Here is a 17,802-nt window from a genome sequence, read left to right as displayed (position 1 = left end):
CTGAAGCAGGTACAGCACCAAGTGGCAGTTCAGCAGCCAAGGATGCCATGTCGATGATGGTGTAGTCTGCAGGTGGCAGCAAAAATCACTGTGTTCTGAAGAATAGCCAGAAACAGAATGGGAATAAGCTCTTGGGCGTGGTCTTTTATAGTGGTGCTTGTGCGCGGTCCGCGGACATGCGCACTGTGCGCAGACAGATCGAACACAAAAAAAGGACCGGAAAGTTTCAAAACGTATATAGAAAGTCAAGATTGCTATGTGGGACTTGTGGCATGGTGAGATTTTATTGAAAAATATTATGGATTAACTGAAAATGTACTTTTAAATTGTTCGGGGACACGAACAGTGTCCGCATTTCAGGACACACGATGAGCGTGGGCGCGGTCATATGATCTGTTTGCGAACTAGTCTGCGAAGGAAGCGCCTGTCCGCAGGACACCAAGTGCACAGAGATTGGTTAGCGCATGCGCATTGATGTCCTACGGACACTGTTCGGGTTCTGAAGTAATTAAAAGTGCGTCACACGTGAAACGAATATTTCAGGACACCGCGTGTGTTCTTAGAACAGTTTAAACTTGGTAGCGAACAGTAAGGACAGATATAGTGTTCTTCAGGACACGTGTAATTTAGTTTATGTAGGAACATTTCCGGACACCAATTGTGTTCTTAGAACACTTTCAATTGGGTAGCGAACACTACGAACAGTTGTACTGTTGTTCATGACACATCATTTTCGTGTATTTAGGAACATTTCAGGACAGCAATTGTGTTCTTAGGACAGTTTTAAGTTGATAGCGAACATTAAGGACAGATATAGTGTTCTTTAGAACACTTTAATTTTTGTTTCTTTACGAACATTTCAGGACACCACGTGTGTTCTTAGAACAGTTTCAACTTGCTAGCGAACAGTACGAACAGGTGTGGTGTTCTTTAGGACACCTCCATTTTCGTTTATGTACGAACATTTCCGAACACTCGCACTGTCCGCGGACACTTTTATTGTTTTAAAAAAAAAAACGGAAACTGTTCACAATACAATATAAAAATTAAACTTTATTTAACATATATTAATAATTTATGACAGAGAAGGTGAGGCAGAAACAGAAACAAAAACAGGAGAATTTGGGGTTTCAACATGATTGGTATTAGGTGAGGAAGGGATGGAAATCTCATCAAAACGTTTTGGATTATGGAGAGGGTTTGGGGATAATTGACTGGGATATGGTGAGGAGGGACAAGTACATGTGGGGCAATGGTATGACGTTTTTGTTTTAAAATGATCTTCAACAAAAGTTTTTAAATTATTAAAATTGGTCAACAGTAAATCAATTTTTTCTTTTATGTTGTGAAGCGTGTTTTCCATAACAGCTTCTTCAGAGGTAGTTTCTATTTTGTTATGCTCTGTATAAAAAATATATATATATGTTAAATGTATACAAAATAATAATATTTAAATGGTTTATATTATAAAGTGTTTACCAGTAGTTTCACTATCTTGTGACATTTCTTCATGTGGGAAATTGTCCTCTAGCCATTCCAGAGTACTAGACATTTCTGTGAGAAAAAAAAAAGAAAAGATAATATATTTTTTAATCTAATACAGAAAGTTTATAAATATATGAGTAACATGAAGTACACTTACTATTTCTGGTAAGATAAATCCTATGTATTCAGTGGGTCTGGTCTTGTTCTCAGTTCTGTTGTGTCTGTGAGGTAATTATGTTGGAAGCCAATTTATGTTCTTGTGGTATATTCCATTTCAGAACATATTGTATTTAAATGAATGGTTAGTGTGTTACATATATGGGTTACATTTCTTATGTATTACTATATATAATGTGTTTGTGTGCTGCTTTTGAATTTGTTAAATGTTCTTATATTATGATATAACAATCAAACATACCCCCCCCCAAAAGTTTTTAGGTAGTGGTACTGTTCTCCGAACATGTCCGCGAACATTAAATAATTTCGCGGTCCATATGACATGTATATAAAGTGAAAGTCATTATTGTTAAGTTTTGCTACTAAAAACCTATGAAATTCAGTGAAAAAAACTTTGTTAAAGGGACGTTATGGTTAAGTTGCGCTACTAAAAACCTATGAAATTCAGTGAAAAAAACTTTGTTAACGGGAAGTTATGGTTAAGTTGCGCTACTAAAAACCTATGAAATTGAGTGAAAAAAACTTTGTTAAAGGGACGTTATGGTTAAGTTGCGCTACTAAAAACCTATGAAATTCAGTGAAAAAACTTTGTTAAAGGGACGTTATGGTTCCAAGTAAAACCGAAAAACCCTTGAAATTTGCCAGTTATGGTAAGCTAAGCAACCATAACTCGCGCCACCACCGTGCTCTGCTACGACTAACACCCAGGACATCAAAGATGACATCACAAATGTCATTGATGGCATCACTGATGACATCACATGTCTGGTTCCACCTTTTTTCCTTTACTGACATATCTAGGCCACATGGTTTTCTTCAGTAACAGTCAGGAATTAAAAGTGGAAATGGTAGTATATTTGTAGACTTATCCTTCAAGTATGTTCTTACAATAATTCCCTTAGGATCCAGTCATATCATATGAAACATATACATAGGGGAAGACACAAGCTGGAAAGACAGCAATCCTTTCTGTGCATTAAAATAATCAGTACTAGTGTGGCTGTCACAGAGGTAGCTCTTGCTCCAGCAGCATGTCACACCCAATGTGCCTGGATAGTGGTTAGGGAGAAAAGCATGCCTCTACCTTGGATACTCAGTCTTCATCTCCAGCAGAGTGCTTTCGAAGTAGAATTTCCCAACACAGGTCCAATAATTGTTTCTTAAGTGTTCCTCAAGTATGTGTCCAAATGTGTATCAAATACAGACTGGGAGACCCCTTCTTTTAAAGGCAAAGGTCTAAAGGTGAGTGGACTAACGCAAGTCTGCTTTAAGGATTTTGTATCTGTCCTTGAGATAAGTGGTCTTTGTCTTCTGACAAGCCGAAAGGGCTTTGTGCTAAATGAAGTGGAGGGGGTGAGAAAAAAGAGAGAAACAAGTGGGTGTAATCTTCCTCCAACTGTGCTCTGCTCTCTCAGTCTACACTAACCCTGCCCACCTCCCTTGTCAATAGCATCAAAAGGCCCTTTTGGTATGCAATACCCTGCTATGAGTCTAGTCCTTCTAGTATCGGTGTGCCTGTAGATGCATGTTTCCCAAGACTGCTCCTGCTTGTAGACTGTCCTGCTGTGAAGAGGTGCTACCAGACCACACAACGGATAAAGGAAAAGGCCCAGTCATTCAGTCTCTTGCCCTGCTAGCTGACAGGGCCAGGCTGTCTGATAAGAACAAACATAACCTTTCCACAAATTAGCTGGGCTCACAGTGCTGACACATGTGTGATATCATTTTGATGTGGCTTTATTCAATTTGAAAGATACTAGTCTAGCGACCATACCTTAAACACAGGTATGTCTTGTATGTAAAGTTTACAACTGATACTAGGATAGTGACTCTCATAGGAATATGGTTTGGGAACAGGTGCATATCTTAAATGCAGCCCCTGTGCTTAAATGCTGTCACTGCAGATGTCATGAGGGCACCTGTGGCTCATGAACCTGCTCTCTGCTACTGGAGAGTAGGTGCTGTATATCCGGATACTGATTTAGCGGGGCAAAAGTGTACAGCATGCTTTCATCATGGAGCCTATAAAAGGGATCACCCTTTCTGCAATGGGTTTACTTGCATCATTGTATTTATTAATTTTAAAAAAAATATCCAGGGCTTCCACACCCTTTTCAGATGGCAATCTGTCACAGTGGATGAGATGTATGATAAGGGCACCTATTAACCGGGTCAGACCATTACTCTGGGAACTCACTGATGCCCATCTCATTACGCCATATAGCCTGAACAGGAAGACCATAGCTGAGCGAATTACCCTGACATAGTCACATTTTGAAAGCAGAACCAACTTAAGAACCAAAATGTCACAACTGCTGAAGATTTTGACGTTTGTACTTTTTCTTCACAGCAAACTATCTGCACACTGTGGGTATTCTCCATCGCATGTTGCAGCCCGAATTTTCAATAGTACTAATTAAGGTGCACTACATGAGAAGACCTACACCAACACCACAGGGAATGACTTAGTCCTCCAAGAATGTTTCACCAACTCTGCTCTGAAACTGTTGGACACCCATGCCCCTCTAAAGACCTGCTGGCTAAGACCAAACCATACACCCCTTGCTACACTCCCGAGTTCGCCTTCAAAAAAGCTCATGTCCTAGCGAAAACATTGCACATAAACCTAACCCTGGAGATCTCCCCAGCCTCCAAGCTCTCAGTGATAAGTTTAGCATTCTGATTACTGAGGCCAAAGCTGCTTACTACTTCACCACCATTGTGGCAGCCTCTAACAGTAACAAAGCAGCCTTTGAAGTAGTAAAGCATTGCACCAAATCTTCACCTGACACTGAGGTACAAGTAACTCTGGAAAAATGTGACAGAATAGACAACCTTTTTATTTAAAAATAGACAACATCTGACTGATCTTCAAATCAACCTCTCACAGTATAATCTGCCTCTGCACACACAGTGCCCTTGGACCAAATTCTCCCTTCTCTCACCCCCAAACCTCCTAAAAACATGTGCCTGCAACAAGCCTACCTCCCACTCTAACAATATCATACTGACTTTCATTACCCAATTCGACAGGCCTGGTGCTTAAACCACTTCTCACTATCATTAATGCCTCCCTCACTAAAGTGTCATTCAAGGACACCCTCAAGACAGGTCTCATATCAACACTGTTTAATAAAATGACCTTAGACATATACCAGCTTATTATGAGCCTCCAATGTATCAGCAAAAACTTTCTCATTCTCTAACCAGAATCAAACATCTACAACTCCTGAACAACTATCAGTCATAGTTCTTCCTCAAATGAAGCATACAGCCAACCATGATGCAGGTGGTGTATGATGCCCTCCAAAACATGGATAATAGTGACTAATGCTTCCTAATTCTACTTGAACTCTCAGCTGCATTAGATGTAATTAACCACTGCATCCTTCTCTCCCTCCTTGGAAAAGGATGTGATTCTCTTCCACTGTCCTAAATTGTTGTGCCTCCTACCTCTTAGGCAGACGCCAGCTGTCCAGATGGACATATTGCATTATAACCTACAGTGGTCTCCCAGGACTCCATTCTCTGAACAATACATTTTAACTTTACATGGAGACCCTGTCCGCACCCCTCAATGATCCCAATACAGCCATCACTAATAGGTTGCATGATACTCAGTTGTACATGACAGTAAAAAGTCCACAAGACATCCATTGTTTCTGTGATTACCTAGCTGTTATTCAGTCCTGTAGGTCAACTACCTACATCAATCACATGCCCACCAATGCCAAACTTGTCCTTGTCAGCCCCCCTGAAAAGCAACAACTTAATGCAATGACTTAATGATGTGCATGAGCACGATGTGATCCACAACTCTCATATTCAGCAAATTTCTTTGGCTTCACCATTGTCAGCATCCTGACCTTCCAGGAAAACATAGCAAAGAAGTCCCAAACGGCCTGGCCCCAAATCTCCACACTTCATAAAATAACACCATTCATACAGCGGCAGCGCTCCTGGACCACAGTGCCCTTGTGATCTTGCACATCAATGGAGAACATGACCTTCTGACGTGGCTCACAGCCACTTACTTAGTTCCCCTAAAAACAGTCCACCATACCACAGCATGTCCTATTGTGGGTGTGCAGAAATATGACTGAATTGCCCCTGCTCTAAGTAACCTATATTGGCTTCCTAATCAGGCCAGGATACTGTTCAAGATTGTATGTACCATCTACAAAGCAGTCACAAGGATCACATCAGCATACCTGATGGCTAAGATCGACATATCTGGTGGCATTGACACCTCGTGCAGCAAATTGACCAACTGGCTTAAATCACAGCCCGTCTACAAACGATCCTTCGCTTGTCACACACCCACACTCTGGAACTCAATTCTGGTATTGGCTCGGAATGATTTTACCATTCTCCAATTTCAAAAATCTCTCAAAACGTGTTTTTTTTCAATAACACATCACCATGTGGATGGACAAACTGACATAGTTAAAAGATGCCAGCCCACACACTGGCTACCCACACCCTGTACAGAGCTCTGAAGCACTAAAGCTAGGTCCACAAATTCAATAAGAACATAAAAACATAAACATAAAAAGGACACTCCGCTTGAGTACAGCATGAGGCCATTTCAGAAATTCATAGTCTCACATGTATTGAGGTTGGAAAACATGTCCCACGATGGATAGGACATCGATACGGAGACAGTTCATGGCACAGCTCTCCTTCAGCACACACAGGTAGCAGTGTAATGAAGGCAGAACCCCATTGTATTTCCTCAATGTAAAATCACTATTACAAGTTGGATATTTCAGAAAGCACAACCAAGCACATAGATGAAAGTCACAATCCACAAACAACATGGTCAGTAGAGTCCAATTACAGTGCATAGCTGTTATTTATGGTAGGTTTTGTGATGTCACAAATGGGGGATTTCCCTAATGACATATTACATGTTGTCTGTTTCTTAAAAGGTACAGAACCGAGGGACACAGACTTCAATATTGGAATTTTCAATAATGATCATAATAAGGCCAGTAATCCACAACCTCTGATTACCCCCGACAATTGTACTAAACCAACAGCTATCCCCATTTATTTTGCAAGTGACTCTGGCTAACCCAGCTCCTGTGGCTCATGAGACATGTCTGGAACACTCACAAAGCACAGAAAGTGGCATGTACTGAGGCACACGTCATGACTAAGCTTTGTATTGTGTGTACCTTTCGCCTGTTGAAGATATGGTTCCAAAGCCTTCATCATAGTGGAGATGCCCTAAGGAGGGGCTAGACAAACTTGGGAAAATATCTGCAGTGCGTGCCATTCTGCACAACATGTGCATCAGAAGGCATGCAGCTCAATGTGGTGCTGGGAAGAGATCCCTTTGTGGGTGTGGCCAAAATAGAGCTGGTTGTGTCAGCCATGAATGTGCAGCAGAGTGAGTGTGATGGCCCTTAGCAGTGTCTCATAGTCCAGTTGATGGGGTGAACCCCTTTGGGACAACACGAGTATGCAGAATGATGTTCTGGGATTCCACAGGTACTGTTATGCCAGAGGTTGTAGTTAGCACAGTGGTGGTCAGAACCTCAGAGAGACATGAGGCTGTAGTGATGGTCACAACTGTAGCTTGTATGGTGGCACATATATCAGAGGTGGTTGAGATGGCAGTGGTGGCCACAGGGTCACAGCTGCCAGGGTGGGGCATGTCACAGGTGATTTCTGTGTTGACAGCCGAGGCTGATGGAGCAAGTTGGCAAGTACAAGGTTAAAGCGCAGACAACAGGTGTCAGGTAAGTGCAGGTAGGGGTACTGTAGGATTACAGGTATAGACCCAAGTGCAAGGGTTGCTGGGAGGCAGTGTGGGTTTGGGGATGGTTGGGCATGGAACTGGGCCCAAAAATCAGGGGATAAACCAGGTGCCCAGTGTCGAAGCAGACAGATCAGCAGGGGAGAAGAAGAGCAAGGGCAGAAGCAAAGAGGAAGGTTTTGAGATGCTTATAGAACTGAAGATGGTTCTCCTCAAGTTTCACAGAGGCTGGGAGACTGCTCCATAGGGAGGCCCCAGTCGAAGAAAGAGATCTACCCCAATTTGTTGCTTGGAGAAGTGACTGACCCTGTGGGAGGTGGAGGAGAGAAGAGCTTGATTAGGAAGATATTTACAGAGGGACAGCTGAAGGTATTGTGGACCCAGGCCCCAGAAAACCCTGTGGACAATGCAAAGGGACTTGAATATAATTGCATCCACTGGGAGCCAATGAAGAGATTTACGGGCTGGAGAGATACGATCCCGGGGCTTGAGGCCAAGGACATGTCACACAGTCCATTTCTGGATGAGTTGCAGAGGGTGGAGATTTAGAAAGAAGTTGTTGCAATAATCCAGCTCAGTGAGAACCAGAGCTCTAGAGACAGTGAGCTTCTGGGGGAAGGAGAGGAAAGGAAGAATACCTCTGAGGAGGTGCACTTGGTAGTATGATTTCTTACAGAGATAGATGTGAGGAGAAAATGAGAGTGTGTAGTCGAAGATGACCCCAAGGTTCTTAGCCTCGCAGGTGGGAGCCAATGAAGGCAGGCCAGAGAGTGACAGGAAAGGAGGGTGCAGGTGTGCCGATGAGGAGAATCTCCATATTACTAGCATTAAGGAAGAGATCATTGGCAGTACACCACTCCTGGATAGCAGACAGACAGTCAGAGATGAAAGAAGGAGAAGAGGTGGCAGAGGGAAGCCTGAAAATTAGCTGAATGTCATCCGCATGGCACTGAAAGTTGGAGCAGAGAGCAGCAATGTGGTGGGCAAGGGGTTACCTGTTATGCGATAAGTTACATGCTATAAAATACTACGTGCAAAAAGGGTTGGTTATGCTTTGCATTGGAGGGATTTTTAGGCCACCCAATACATTTCTTGTCTGGAAGGGTGTTGATATTTCACATTGGAACCCTAGGATTTGATAACCTGGTTTCATACAACTGGTGAATGCCATTAACTACATGCATGCCTGGGTGTTGTGTGGCTAAAGGTAATGGTTAGTGGGCACAGGGGGTGATCAGAGCAGTGTGGTCTGATGTGACATTTCATGAAGTGGACCTTCACTGATGGCTAATGCATCACAAAAAGGCCTTGAATGTTGCCGCTGAGGTGTGGGTGGTGACATACTTCCACATATGTCTGTGTGGCCCACTTCATGTAATGTTTGTGGATAAATGTGTGTGATGAGTGATACGGCATGTCTATGGACTGGAGAGTTGGTGACCCATTCAGGATACATGAGGCACCTTTTATGTTACAGTTTTGGTACATTGAAAGTGTCCTGATCACTGCACGTCAAGTGTTCCGGTGTGTGACCTGCCAGGTTCTGCTCATTGATTTACACCATTGTGCATGTTTATTGCCAGCCCCAGAGTCAGTAAGTTAACATGCAGGGGGAAGCCTTACAATTCTGTACTAGTTCTCATGTTACACAATGGACTGTAAGAGGTTTTGTCTTTGGGCTATTACCTAACTTGGCAGTATTTTAGTATTGTGGTATATTGGTGGTAAATAGGTATTACCTTATGTTGGTGGTAATTTAGTGGTGAGCATACCTTTCATAACACTGCCCTATATGATGAGACAAACCTTCCCCAGGCTTAGCACATTTAGAGGGAACACAGTTGATCAGAAATTGCATATAACGTGTGCCAATGACTTATCTATGTCACCAGCCTATGCCCTTGGAGGACTCCATTCAGCCCATACAGGCATGGCTGAATGCATCCACACAACACACCAACTTTCTAGCTGTCTTTGTATTGTCTCTTTTGTTTCTTACTTTTAACCTCTGGCAATAAACACTTTTACCACTGTGATGTAACCCCCAAGATATTTCCCAATTACTTTTCCCCATTGAAACAGCGATCATCATGAGAGGGAATAAAATAGACACCCATTTTTTTCATGTTATTGCAGTTATTATTTCTATAGTACATCTGTTTATGAAACAAGAAACAAAACATTATGATAACACATTTTTGAGCCCTTACCAACAGATCCACACCGCCGCGGTTATCTAAAAGACAAGATATAAACGAGCATGGCAAAACCTTTTTTTTTTTCGTATACGAAATAAAATAATGACCTATTCTTGTCTAAATAGTCACAGAGATAATTGGCAGCCATCCAACGCTCTCCTCAATTCCACAAGCACTTACATAATGACTTGAAGTAGCTGTGCCTTATCTGCTTGACCCCTTTTACTCCTGTATGTCTGCGGAGAAGTCTTCCCTACACAGTCACTGGCACTCCCTTGAAGTGGCCTTAGGCTACTAAGCAGACTAGGACTTCGGCCTTTGAATTCCCTCGACAGCCGGCAGCAAAAGCAGGAGCACCCAGGAGAAGTGCAGGAAAGAAGAGCCTGGCCCTATGGTTCAGCCTCTGTTTATTTAAGTTGCCTGTTAATCACCACAAAACTGCCTCACTTTTCTCATGAAAGCATACATGTATCACTTTATTTCCTGCACAGACAAAGAGGCTTCAGAATGCACCAAAGACAGCTATTCATTCCTCATTGTATTTTTTTTTTTTTTTCGAAAACATGATTTCCATCTATGTTCATTGACATTGCTTTGCAATGTTAATCAGGAGAACTAATTAGTTATTCCTTTCAATGCAACTTTACACAGATGGGAATGCTCATAGCTTGTATTCTGCACTTTGAGTCCATTGTCTTTTTTCTGCATTCCGCTTTGTCATGTTAGGCCTAATTCACTGTTATAATGAACCAATGTGGCATTTTACCTGCTTCATATAATTTCCCATCTCTTTTCTGCATTTAGACTAATCCCACTAAAATGCTAACCTGTATCCCTAATCTGCTGCTCCCACTTGCACCCATTTGCTTTTAAAATGAATGTCATCTGCACCCACTTTGCTGGCTGCTTCTATTGAAAGACTGTCATCTGCATTTATACCCATTTGACTGGCTGCTTTTAAAATTATAATGAATCAATGCCATATATCCCTACAGGACTACCATGCACTTACCAAGTTCAGGTTGGCTGCCATCTCCACCCTCAGAGGATCTGGCACCCTCCAGCCCTGCCTGGTGGTGGATGCTTCGGACCATCTACTCTCAGGGGGTCAGATTTGGTGGCTCTGTGGTGCCTCCTCCTATGGCAGCTGTCTCTCTGTGATTCTTCAGGTCAGTCCTACACTTTATGACATATTCAGTGTCTCTGGGAACTGTCCCAAATGTCACCACCTTATGACACACATCAACCAGATCGTAGCCTAGTGCTGGAGTGTAGTCTCATATGACTACTTACCCCATACAGATACCTGTATGTGCTGGAACCTCTTCAGAAACTATGATGAGATCGGCCTCATTTCTGGCACTTTGCCTTTCGATTTGTACCCTGACATGGTTTTGCTTTCCTTCAGGCTTGGATGGCTGCTATAGAATCTGACGTTCACTGTATTGGATTTTTCAAGATGAACGCCCTTCAGCTTCCAATTTTGAGTATAAGGCTACTTCCGCCTAGCATGATTCAGTAATTTCTCCAAATGCTGGTGGTGTTAATAGTAATTCACATGAAAATAGGTAGAATTACCACTAAGTAGCACATGTGGTGGTATTGTATCAGGAGTAAATACTACTTTTCCAAGGCCATGGGCTAATAATATGGCAGTAATTCCAGATGACATTGGCACTAATGGTAATTCTGCCTGGCAGAATTACAGCCATACTTACTGCAAAACTTGAAATGAGCTCCAATATATTGTATTGTTTATTTTAATGCGTATAAAGCAAACCTACCTCAAGAGCAGCAGATCGCTTTTCAACATGAGGGGGTCAACATTGGGCTTGGCATTTAATACAGTAGAACAGAACTGTTGGCTGAGGGAGGAAGGGATTTCTTTTCATCAGCAGGTATTTTTGAGAGAGCCACATATGTGCACTTTATGGAACTAGAGGATTGTGGGTGAATTTTTAGGCTCTGCCAGGATAGAATTCCCTAATGGTCAGGCAGGGCTGACCAAGGACCATTTTAGGACAGTTACAGAGATTCCCATCCTGTAAGTGAGCATTGAGAGTTCTTTTAGGTGATCATGTGTGTCAAAGGCAGCAAAAAGATGTAAAAGAACTAGGAGGCATGAGCCCCTGCGTCAGTGGTAAATAGTGCATTGTCCGCCAGTTGGATGTTTGGTGTCTTAGTGGAAGCTGGAGCAGTAATTATGGTGCAGGCCAAGCTGGCTGATTTTGGCAAGTAGATGGGTTGCATCTACTTTCTTGATAAGCTTCCGGATGAACAGGAGGGTTGTGATAGCGCCGTAGTTGACTGGTTCCTCTGGGCCATGCGTATCCTTTTTAGGGAAGGGGCTGTATCTTCAATATGCCTATGAATGAAACTGGACTGAGAGAGTGTATAAAACGTTTATGTAAGTAGTAGGTTTAGGTATTGTGTCTTAGAGAGCATTAGGGGATAGGAGGGTGAATCCGCTCAGGAGGGCAGTGTACTGGTGTGGGATGGTTAAGTGGTGCTCTGTCTGTTTTTGAGTCATTGATGAGACTTGATCTTTTCATTTTTGTCAATGAAGAATGTGTTGATTCCGTCACATTTCCCTTGTAAAACCAGCACATCTTGAATAAACCTTTGCTCCTGTTAGAGGATGCCAACAACAGTGGATGACTATTAAGCTGATGTATTGAGATAATGGGCCTCATTACAAGGCTGGTAGTAAGAGGTTAATGGCACCAGTAAGTTAACCACTTACCGCTGCATTCCGAGGTCCCTTTGTGGGTCCCACTAAGGCTGGCTGGTAAAACCAGCCGCCCTTAGCGGGAGCCACTAAGGGACCAGGGAGCTGATAACAGGCCCATTATTAGCTCCTTCCCCATTCCCATTGAGCCCTATGGGGGCTCGAATGGGAATGGGGAATGGTTTTCAGAATGGGGACTTGGATCCTCCAAGGTTGGAATGACCCGGTAAGTCCCCATTCTGAGAACCCGGACCCGGACACGAGTTTGGAGGCAGCCATGGGGCTAATAGCGCCATGGCTACCTCCAAGCTCGTAATGACCCCCAATGTAGGGCCCGTAAATTACGGGCCCATTATCAGCTCCCTACCATACTGTGCAGGGATTTGAAGTATGGCATCCTCTGGTCTGATATACGAATGCCACCGATTTTCAGGGGCTCTGAGCAATTGTCAATCTCTGGTGAGTACCAGGGTTTGGATACTTTGACTTTGATGTAAATAGACTTTGTAGGCACATTGGCATTCACTAGTTCTTTGCCAAAGTGGTTAAATGTATCCAGAAGGGCTGTAGCATTCAATGTGGCGGGGAAAGTCGTAAACGTTGCCTCTAGTATGTCTAGAAGGAAATTCTTGATGGAGTGGCACTCAATCGTATGATGCTTAGCCTGGCCTTTGTGGGGCAGCTTTAGGTTTGATAGGATAAGGGGGATTGTGGCATGGTCGGTCCATTTTAGGTTATAAGCAAGAGAATGCCTTATCGTTTGTATCAAGTATCCTAACTGCACACTGTACAACATAGCTCTGAATCCACTTAATTCAACAGCCACATTGGAATCAAGCACAAAGTTTGCCTCAAGTGGCAAACTTTCAAACCCACTAAACAAACGCATCATGTTCCTTCTTTCTTCCTAAAGCACACGGGGAAATAGGTTGGCTGCTCTTCCAACAGTGCCCTATCAAATACTCACAAACATTATCTTTGCCAAGTAATCCACCACTGTGCAACTCCCCCACAGGCAGACCTGTGCTTCCAGAGCAAAACTCACTTGTATACAACAAAGCATAACAACTATACACCACACATGCTCGAACCCAACTCAACTAAACTAAATTAAAACTGGATACAATAAATAAAGTCTCAATAGCAACGATATTGGGTACTACTGATGTGAAAAAATCAACACATCAGCTTTTGCATCTTAGCTTTCCCTTTGAACCTACTCAATTAAACCCCACCCCTCTTTTGTAGGATAACGTGCTAAGAGGTGACAACATGGCAGAAGTCACCCTCTAAAAGCCCTAGTTTCCTTATGTCACATGTTCTCATATGTTTTGTATTATGTTTTTAAAAAACGCCTTCATTTGAAAGATAATACGCAAAAACAGAGCTGGTATTCCTCTAATTTAAAAGATGGAAATTGACTTTGGAGTTGTGAAACTGCGTGTCACCAGTGGGCGTACATTGTACCATTTGTATGCACACAAAAAACTGTTAAGAAAATGAAAGCAAAGGATTACGACAGTCTAATACACGGAATGATCAAGACTACTGGGTCAAAAAACACAGGTAAACAGTGGGAATCCAGACACACAATTGGGTGCAGAAGATTCATGATAACTTGCCATAGCAATTCAGGCTGACATGGCACATGTCTCGCAATTATACTGACAAGCGTGTATGGCAAGACATCTGTGTCGTGTGAATAAAGCTTTAGCAGCATTACAACTGCATGCAGTATTCCTTTCGAGGTCTGAGGATATTGTTGTGGATTTCAGATTCCATTCCGATGGCATCCCGCTGTGCTGGGATCCCCAGTGTCGGGAACGTCAATCATAAGTCCCTTCCCTGACTCTATTACACGCTTACACTGCACTAGCAGTGGACGATAGAAGGGGAGAGTGATGCCTACTGACTCGCATTGCCTGGGGAGGGATGTTTTTCTTTTCCCTCAGACAAGCCGACTTGGCAGGCAGGAATTTATTATGTCTCTTTTCTATGGCAATGTGATACACGTGAGATCGCCTGAATGACAGTATAGATATTTTAAGCTTGAACGGTGCTCTCAACCACGCATGAACTACCCTTGACATTTAAGCGATGCTATTGTGCCTTTGAAACTGTAGCAGCAATATATTGTTTAACTAGTCTCTGCTAAAGAAAATATCCTTCATGAATATGTAAATGTGAAAGCCTACGGCCCATATCGTACTATGTGGCACTTGGTCGAATGACCTCTATGGCGACCATTCTGTACTTGTTTCATGAAACAAAAGAATGGTGATGTCAAAACCCTGCAAACCTATAATGCAGTGAGGGCATCATCCTTTTATTTGGGAGTAGTGACAGATCTAATTAGGCATGCTAGAATTGTTATAGAATGGGGCGAATACCGTTCGAGAAATGTCACGCTTATATTGTGTTACATTATTATTATAAAAAAATAACTTACATTTTTTTTTAAACAATCATTACGTTATGTCCGCAATGATACACTATAAAACGTCACATGTGCATCATGCAAATAGTTGCAACACATGTACCACAAGCCATATACACAAAGGAAACGTAGCAGGATCTTAATAACTCCTCGAGCAAAGGGACAAAGGGTGGCTAATGCCATCGGTATGGCTTTTCCGTAAAGTGTTAAATGTGTCTATCGGAATTACTACACTTGTTAACACATTATCCCTTAAGTAGCTATGGTAAAGTTACAGACAAACCGATGCCTTCTGAAATGCCAATATCCTGGTACGTCATTTTCTCTCCAAACCTCTTGTCTATAAGTGGGGCAGCCAGGGCTTCACCTCCCTGATAAGCAACTCAAGAGGCGGCACAATGACACGTTCCCACCTTCCCTTTGCATGGTCGCCCTCCTCTGATTGTAGGTGACATGTCGTTTTACCACTTCTGCACACCCTCACTTGACTGGAGCTTGTTAGCTACAACGTTTACTCTGTCACAGATGTGCTTGGCTGTGGTCTGTCATTTTTCAGATTGGTTTTATCTATCACTGATAACCTCACGTGTGTGGACATGCATATGCAGGTCATAGAAGGATACATTTCTAAAGCTGCACACCCTTTCTGCTGCCTTGGAAGCAGTGGCAGAGCTTGGGTGGCATTGAAGGGCAATCAGCATCTTGGGACCTTCCACTAGTGCTTTGGCACCTTCAAAGACCCTCGCTGGGCTGCTGCTCGGTCAAGCTTTGCTCTGCAACTTCGATTTTAATTTTTAAAAACATGCACACAACAGTGAGTGGTGCAGGCAGCCAGTGCAGATCCCACAGATTGCTTTGCATGAAGCTGAGAACTGTCTGCAAATGTTGTTGCCTCTGCCTGGAATGTTTATAAAAGCCAAGTATTTGAATTTAGACTGAGAGAGCTAGACAACGCCACTGGACAGATAATGGGAACACAGCATGTGGAATATAGATGTTTGTAAGTGAAGAATTGATCTCCGTCACACAGAATTAGTTAACATAATGCATATTGAATATTATATCTGCAGGTCAACAAGTTGAGTTGAATGTCACAAGTTTTGAAGTACCAGACTTGCAGAATTTGCATCTGAGAACTAGTCGAGATCATGTTGGACATGCATCCTGACCTGGCATCTTAATGCAACCTTTATAGTGCCACCTGAACACTGGCAGTGATAGAACCTGTGCAAGTTGTCCAAAGGTACTTTCACCTCCTATTGGCCCATGCATGGAACGTGGGTCCCACCTTCCAAATCCAACTTTGGTCATTCATCGAGATGTTTGGGAGGTGGTGGTTTTAGTAAAAGTAGCAGTTAGTCATTTATATGGTGCCTTTATCCTATTAATATCAATGCGCCTGTGGTGGGAATGCCCTCAGCGAACCAAAGTCCAAACTATGGAAATCTGTCAGACGATTAGAATGCATGTGTGCATTTGACCAAGATAGGGAGTTACGTGAGCTGGCCTAACTCCAGTATGCTACCTATGAAGAACAGGCATGTTGTGGATGGGTGCTGAGATGGTCAGCAGAGTGTGCGAGTGTAAGAGACTTGTTATGTGTCCAGCTAGACCACATTTTTGTTGTAGGTTGTCGTGCATTCTGATGTCAGATATGTGCTTTGTGATTTAGTCTAGTGTATGGAGGTGAATCATTATGTGTCAAGCAAGACCACATTTTTGTCATAGATCATTGCTGCATTATGGTGCATGCGGGTGATTAGCCATGCTTGCGACAGGTGTCCACTTTAATACATAGCTTGCGGCTCAGATGGAGCTTTGTCATTGATGTATCGTTGTGATTCAATCGTCTGTATAATAGACAGGCTACTCATAAAATCCTCTAAGTGCACTACACAGGCTACCCTCACAAGTCTTCTAAGCATGATAGACAGGCTATCCTAATACATTTTCTAAGCTGTTGGGATGATCAATGTTGGTCTCAATATAGAAAAGAGGTTTACATTGCGTGCGTCATATTGGTGACTGGGGTAGACGTGATGTTAGCACAATGTTGTAATATGGTATGCATCTAGTGTAGTTAATGATAATGGAATGAGTTACGATTAGTGTTATTCTATGCATTAATTGATAGATTTTAGAATTGCATAAACGTAGCAACAATGAAAATCATGCAGATGCAATGTGAATACAATGTAATTGTGTGATGTGAAACGTAGCGCTTAAAGATGGGAAGCGAGAATTATATGTGCACACATGAGAGGAGAGCTCCGCAGAAGGGGTGACACTGTGAGGGAATGCGGTAGTCCTGAACACACGTACACAAACATATATATTCAATGAAAAAACGTTCTTAAAGCAATGTTATGGTTACAAGTAAAACCGAAAAAAACCTCACAAATTCACCAGTTATGGTAGGCTAAGTAACTATAACTCACGCCACCACCGTGCACTGCTAACACCTAGGACATCAAAGATGACATTACAAATGTCATTGATGACCTCACTGATGACATCACATATCTGGCCCACTTGTTTTTATTCATTGAACTATCTGGGCAAGGTGGTTTTGTTCACTGACAATCAGAATATACAAATTCAAAAGGTGCTGTATGTCTAGACATTAACCTTGTCATATGTTTGGTCTCAAACTAGTGAATTTCTGAGGTTTTTCGGTTTTACTTGTAACCATAACGTCCCTTTAACAACATTTTTTCAATGAATTGCATAGGTTTTTATTAGTGCAACTTAACAATAACGTCCCATTAACAAAGTGTTTTCATTGAATTTCATAGGTTTTTATTAGTGCATGCTATTTTCCTACAACTTACTAATGTTATACTCACCCCAATATAACAACGTTGTGGTCCAATTTACAATGGGCCTCATTATGAGGTTGGAGGTAGCCTTGCCGGTAAAACCAGCAAAGCTACCTCCAAACCGGCAAGAAAATCTGGCACCCGCGAATGGGCAATTACCGGGGTATTCCGGCCCATTCTGGTTCATTACCGTG

This window comes from Ambystoma mexicanum, chromosome 2p (genome assembly GCF_040938575.1).
Source record: "Ambystoma mexicanum isolate Mex_15411 chromosome 2p, UKY_AmexF1_1, whole genome shotgun sequence".
Taxonomy (NCBI): domain Eukaryota; kingdom Metazoa; phylum Chordata; class Amphibia; order Caudata; family Ambystomatidae; genus Ambystoma; species Ambystoma mexicanum.
Note: the sequence above shows the minus strand (reverse complement) of the source record.